At 35.1% G+C, this 6185-nt stretch overlaps 1 long non-coding RNA gene across 2 annotated transcripts; it reads right to left on the reverse strand.

Annotated features, from left to right (window-relative positions):
* Positions 1 to 1439: 1439 nt before the first annotated feature.
* LOC130466164 (uncharacterized) lies at positions 1440 to 5090 on the reverse strand. Of its 2 annotated transcripts, none has more exons than XR_008926178.1 (4): positions 4674 to 5090; positions 4323 to 4585; positions 3612 to 3676; positions 1440 to 1514 (listed from the first exon to the last, which is right to left on the reverse strand). It is a non-coding gene; the product is annotated as an uncharacterized lncRNA (long non-coding RNA). The 2 variants fall into 2 exon arrangements; XR_008926177.1 differs by lacking the exon at positions 1440 to 1514 and adding an exon at positions 2389 to 2621 and having other exon boundaries at positions 4674 to 5088.
* Between the last annotated feature and the right edge of the window lie 1095 nt (positions 5091 to 6185).

Raw genomic sequence — 6185 nt, forward strand, 5'->3', positions numbered from 1 at the left:
TTATAGATCACTAATCATGTCTGGCATGGAAGAAAATATAATAGGGAGCAACTCTAACCCTATTGTTCTGAGCGATGATGAAAATGTGATGAATTATGAACCCGACAACAGTAGAATTCGTAGTCTAGAGCACATTCGTCGCGAAGTAATGAAAACAAGTGCATATGGTAGTGATGATGAGGCGATTCGTGAGTATGACCGTGCTGTGGGTAAAACAAAAATGGATATCTACAAAGCTTTTCTGAGGGTTGAATCTGATTCTGAGCATGAGTTTGAGCCTGAATTTGATTTTGAGTTTGAGCCTGAATTTGATTTTGAGTTTGAGCCTGAATTTGAGTTTGAATTCGAGCCTGAGCCTGAGCCCGAGTCTGAGCCAGAAGAAGATAATCATCAACTTCAAGGTCTACGAAGATCCTCAAGGCCAAGAAAGGAAGCTTATTATTTTGATATGGATGATGATGATGAACTTAAATATGAGTTATTCACCCTAGAAGGTTATAGCGAATCAAAGGACAAGTCTGATGATGTTTCCCTTTAGCTTTGCTTACATATTTATTTGTGTGTGAGAAAATGTTGGACAATTCGCCCAACCATAGTTTATGTTTATATCGTAGAACCTTTTTACTTTATTTTGAGAACAGGTGTGTGTTAATATTTAGGATTGTTATTGACATTCTTCTGAGGAATAAAAGTTAGATTATTGACTATCTAAAGGATCAAAGTTTATTACGGGCACACAAGGGGAATGTTTTCTTCTTTATTCTACCTTATTATTCGTGATGATTGAAGTTATTCCTTGTCTCTCAGTTGAATGTTTTGCATGATTGTTCATTTCGTGTGCATTTTGAATGTTGATGTGATATTGCATTGCTAGAGGATAATATAAGTAAAGTTTTGAACCTGAATTAGAGTATATTAATTTCAGGTCGCGCTCTAGGATGGCCAATAATAGTGACCTAGCTGTTGCTATTCGCCTCTTGGCGGAAAAACTAACCCAGGAAAGAACTGAGTGTCCCGATTCTGCAGGGGACATGTTTGAAAGGCTTGCGAAAGTTAAGCCACCATACTTTAAGGGGCAAGCAGACCCCACCTTCCTTGAAAACTGGATCAGGGAATTTGAGAAACTATTTGGGGCGGTAAACTGTCCTGAGCATATGAAAGTAGGCCAAGCTGTCCTCTACCTGAAAGATGAGGCCTCAATAATGGTGGTCAGAATTTCTGAATCATATTTCCATCTACCATCCCAAGTCCCATACTTAGTCAAGTTTGGAGTTCCATTATCAGAATGCATGTCTTTAAACTTTTCCTTGAGTTCTAGGTATGGAAATTTGTTAGGTAAGCAATTAATGATAGTAGCTGCTATGATATCCTTTCTCATTAAGATAGGTTGCCCATGAACTTTAGCATAATATTCACATCCAAACACAATTTTCTTCACGTAAATATCAGGGGTTTCTATATCAAGTTTCTCGAAGGATCCTATGTTGGTATACTTGGAAAGAAACATTTTATTCCTGAAATAAACAATTCAATGTCTCACTAACGATTTTCCAGCCAAAACATAAACAAGGTTCAATGATCAATAAGTTTGGTGGAATCAAACAATTCTTTATGCACATGTAAATGTAACACTTAAACAATTAGCACACGCACGTACATAACAATCAATTTCTAATGCTAGCGTTGACTAGCTACTAATGCACATATAATTCTATCTTATATGCCCTTCTTATACTACCCATCTCTCATAAACTAAATCATTGAAATAATTTAAATGACGAAGTAAAAGAACGATAATATAAGAAAATTATAACATAGAATAATAACATAAATAAAAATATAAAATAAATAAAGTAAAATGAATTAAGGAAATGCGTAGCGAATAAATTCGAAAATAAAGTTATTAATTCGAAAAAGATTTTATATTTCCTAACTAACGAATTCTAACTTTTAAACCAACTAAAAAAAAAAATTTGAACTTCTTTAAACAAAATGTGTACTCATTTTTTTTTTTTTGAATAGTAAATAATAAGAAAAAATAAAATGTCGATCGAAAGTATCACTTTAACTTGAATAATAATTTGATTTCGAATTTAAATAAGAAATATTATATACTTTCAAACAAGATAAAAGGAAATCGGCCCCCCAAAAAAAAGTACCAATTTTTTGAACACTATAATACGTAGAAGCTCGATTTTTAAGAAATTTATTTTAAATAACTAGATAGGTAGGCGCCTAAAAATTTATTAAAGTAAAACCTTAGCTTCTAGATACCACTTGTAACACCCCGACAATTCCCTCTTTTCTAAAATAACCTTTTAATATAAAACGTAGAGAATTATCAAGGCATTATCGCCCGTGTGAAAACGTATCGGCTTATTCAGAATTTTGCAGCGGAAAACATAAAACTAACTTTTAGGTTCATAAATAATCTATTACATATTAGGTCCAAACCAATTAACTGAATTAAAGAAATACGAATAGTACGACAAATTTCAAATCCAAGTTAACAAATTAAATCACTTAATTAAACGAATAGAACTACAAGCTCTCTAATCCCGATCCCAATGATGCATCATCTTCAAACCTGTAGATGGGCAACGCTTATTGATCCTTAGAGACTGCTCACCAAGGATGGGTCATCACAGGATCAATAAGGCATAGCCATGATCAACACACACAAACAAAGCACGTAATCAGCAAAGCTGAGTACTACATACTAAAACAACAACGATCCTAGCATGATACTATCAAACCAACAACCCTAACATGATACTAATAAATATAAGTAAGGACAGGCAAAACATAATAAATTGACGATTATACTTGACTAGACTAAGCTGGGCTTAATAACCATAATATTATTTTAGTTGAAATAGACAATGGACCGAGTTGACCATCCAGAAGTCTTCACTAAGGAAGACGAGGTACGGGCGCGACTCCGTAACCTCAGTGACCTGCGATATCGAGGAACGTTTAAATAAAAATAGGACACGGTGATCAATCCGGTCCCAGAAAAGGCCATGGGCTACCACCATGAACCCCAACTCCTGTTTGTCCGTCACTTCAGACGTGCACAGTCTAAAGCTATTGCTATTCAGTTTCACTTTACATGATTTACAAATTGAGATTCCGTTATGACTCAACCATTACATAAGACAGACAATTCACATTTGTTCACAACTGTTTTTATCTTGGAATTAAGTAAGTGATCATAAAAGCATCAATCAAGACTCATTCCAACTTAACAAACCTTTCCTTTAACCATGAGCAACCCTGTATATGGGCATAGAGTTTCAACTTACTAAACAAGGTCCTCCGCCCTTATAAAGTAGTGAATAGATAGAAAGGGAACAACAACCAATTGATCCAACCCAATCATATAGAATAATCTAGTGTTCCCAACCAACATGTTTGTATCAAACATCCATACTAACATGTTACAGTTCTTATAGTGCAAAATAAGTTCAATAAGTTTGTCCAACAGTATTAAACATGCACATTCCATATAACCAAGTTTGTCTATAATATCAACATCACCAAGTTCAACAATAATATCAACATGATTTCAACAATTAGCACACATTCCAAGCACGCAGGTATGTACGTACCTTGTGTAAACAAACTGATAGGCCACTTTAACGAATTCAAAAGTCGCCCACAAAGAATTCTCCGCCTAAAATAATCAAGAAACGTACCCAAATCAATTCCTAATAATTTACAGCAACACTAACGTACTCTAAACACATCCTAAACATATTTAGAACATTCTCCAATATCGAAACTTAACTAATTATCCTCCAAGCATAATAATTATTATATTAAGGATCCCAAATCTTAAACTCCAATAAACTTTCCTTTTAAATTTCCAGCAATCTAAAATAATTAAAAGCTTGCTCAAAATATATTCAACATCATAAAAAAAAAATAATAACTTTAATAATATATAATCGTTCTATTATGATTTAAAGCCATTAAAACCTCAAAAGTCACACTTTACTACTTAAAGGCACTAATTTAACCAATATAATAAAATCTGAAAATTAGTAACTTTATTATATAATTCGTATAATCTGAAATCTATAATCTAAATCATAAAACTATAACTTTAATTCAAGAAAACATAATTTGAATTAATAAAACATGATTAAACCCTAACTTATATTTTAATCAACCAAACTGAAAATAATTAGTTTATAATATCAACACCAAATCTGAAAATCATATTCAAACCATAAAGATTATAAATTTAATTCAAGAACATAATTTAAATTATTAAAACTTAATTAAATTCGTTAATTAACTTAGGTTTAGGGAACAACCGAAATCAAGGAGGAGAGGAGATGGCTGGGCGGCGGCTGATGGCTGGTTGACGAAGGTGGTGGTGCGCGGCGACGAGGAGGCTCGCGAACGACTGCAATGTTGCTTGCGAAAGGAGAACCGAGCAGCAAGCAAAGGGGGAAAAGAGAAGGGACGAACGAGAGAAGTGATGGCCGCAAGGGCAGCGACGACGGCCAGCTTCAGGCGGTGCAGGTGGTCGTCGCGGTGCGGCGTGGCAAGGTGGCAGCGGTTGACAGTGGTGGTGCTGTGCGGAAAACCAACATCATGGTTAAGGAGGAGCGAAAATGAACGAAACAAAGAAACAAAAGGGAAGAGAAGGAAGAAGAAGTTACCGGCGTCCGGCGAGGGAGGTTGCGCGCGACGGAGGAGGTGGCCGGCGGCGTGAGGGATAGCAGCAAGGAGGAGCGGCGGTGGCTGAAGCAGAGAGTCTTGTGCGTTTTCACGTGAATGGTGAAGCAAGGGTTTGAGAGTTTTCTTTTGTTTCTCTTTTTATTTTTGTTTCACGTGAAGTTGAATAGGAGAAAGGGTTATGGGTTTATTTGGGGTTATTTATTTTGGGCTTTGTTATTTGGGCTAGGATTATAATTGAGTTTATGTTTGAATTCGAAACCGATTATGATTGTTTTCTAAGTAAAAACGTATTTTCGTAATTCAAATTCTTTTCAACATAAAATTCTAAAATTATTTTTGATTTCATAAATCGTTAAAATGTTTAGAATGTAATCAAATAAAATAAATATACGTTAATTATATATTTATTTCTAAAATTTATAAATTCTATTTAAATATAATTAACTATACGTTAAAATATATTAATAAAATGTATAAAATTATGGGGGATTACAATCTACCCCTCTTAAAAGAAGTTTCGTCCCGAAACTTGACAAGAAATTTCCCACACTTTCCCCAAAAGCTTTTAACTTATTCTTACTAGAGAAGTATTTGTGCCACCTAAGTGCACTATTTTGCCAACTCAAAGCTGTTTGTGTTACTCATGAACACCTTTTCTTATGCGGAGAATCTATTTGCTTTGCATCAACTTGTAAAGGTTGCTAAAAATAAGCATAAAATGCATAAAAATACCATAAAAATAGGTAAAAAGCGCGAATTTCTATCGCATTCTACCCCCTTAAAGAAAACGAGTTACGCCCTCGTAACTCACCTCAGGGAATAGCTAACCCAAAATTCTCTTTCGACGAATTCTCTTTCGACGAATTCTCTTTCAAAATTCCCATTTCATTAAAACTACTAACTTTAGACTTTTCACAACAGATGACGAAACAAAAGAACAAGTCACCACGAATTAAATAATGCTTAACTTGCGCGGAGTTAATAGAAAAGTACCAGAATCTATTCGGCAGATCGTTCATCCTCATTCTGATTCATCATGTACAACTTTCCTGGAGCCTTATTCGGGTTGTTGTTATCATTTGCAGGCTTATTATAGTTCTCTTGATTGTTTTGTGCCCCTCCAGGCTTTGAATTTTGACCTCCAGACTGGTTAAACCTCACTTGGTTTCCAGCTTTATTACTATTTTGTTCCTTTCTGTGCTTGGTGAAGCACTCATATTCCCTATGTCCCCTTTTCTGACAATAGTTGCAGGTCACTAATTCTCCGTTGCAGTTCTTACCAGGGTGATTGCTACTGCACATCTTGCAATGATGCACTCTCTTAGATTGGTTCGAGTTGTTGTGGTGCCCCTGATTGCTTCTTCCCTGAAAATTTCCATTTCCACTCTCATTCCTATTCACGTTTCTATTCTTCTTGAAATTCCCTCGGTTTTTCCCAGCATCAAACTCTTTTCTTTTCTCCCCAACAACATTTTTCTTGTCCCTTCTAGACT

This window comes from Spinacia oleracea, chromosome 1 (genome assembly GCF_020520425.1).
Source record: "Spinacia oleracea cultivar Varoflay chromosome 1, BTI_SOV_V1, whole genome shotgun sequence".
Taxonomy (NCBI): domain Eukaryota; kingdom Viridiplantae; phylum Streptophyta; class Magnoliopsida; order Caryophyllales; family Amaranthaceae; genus Spinacia; species Spinacia oleracea.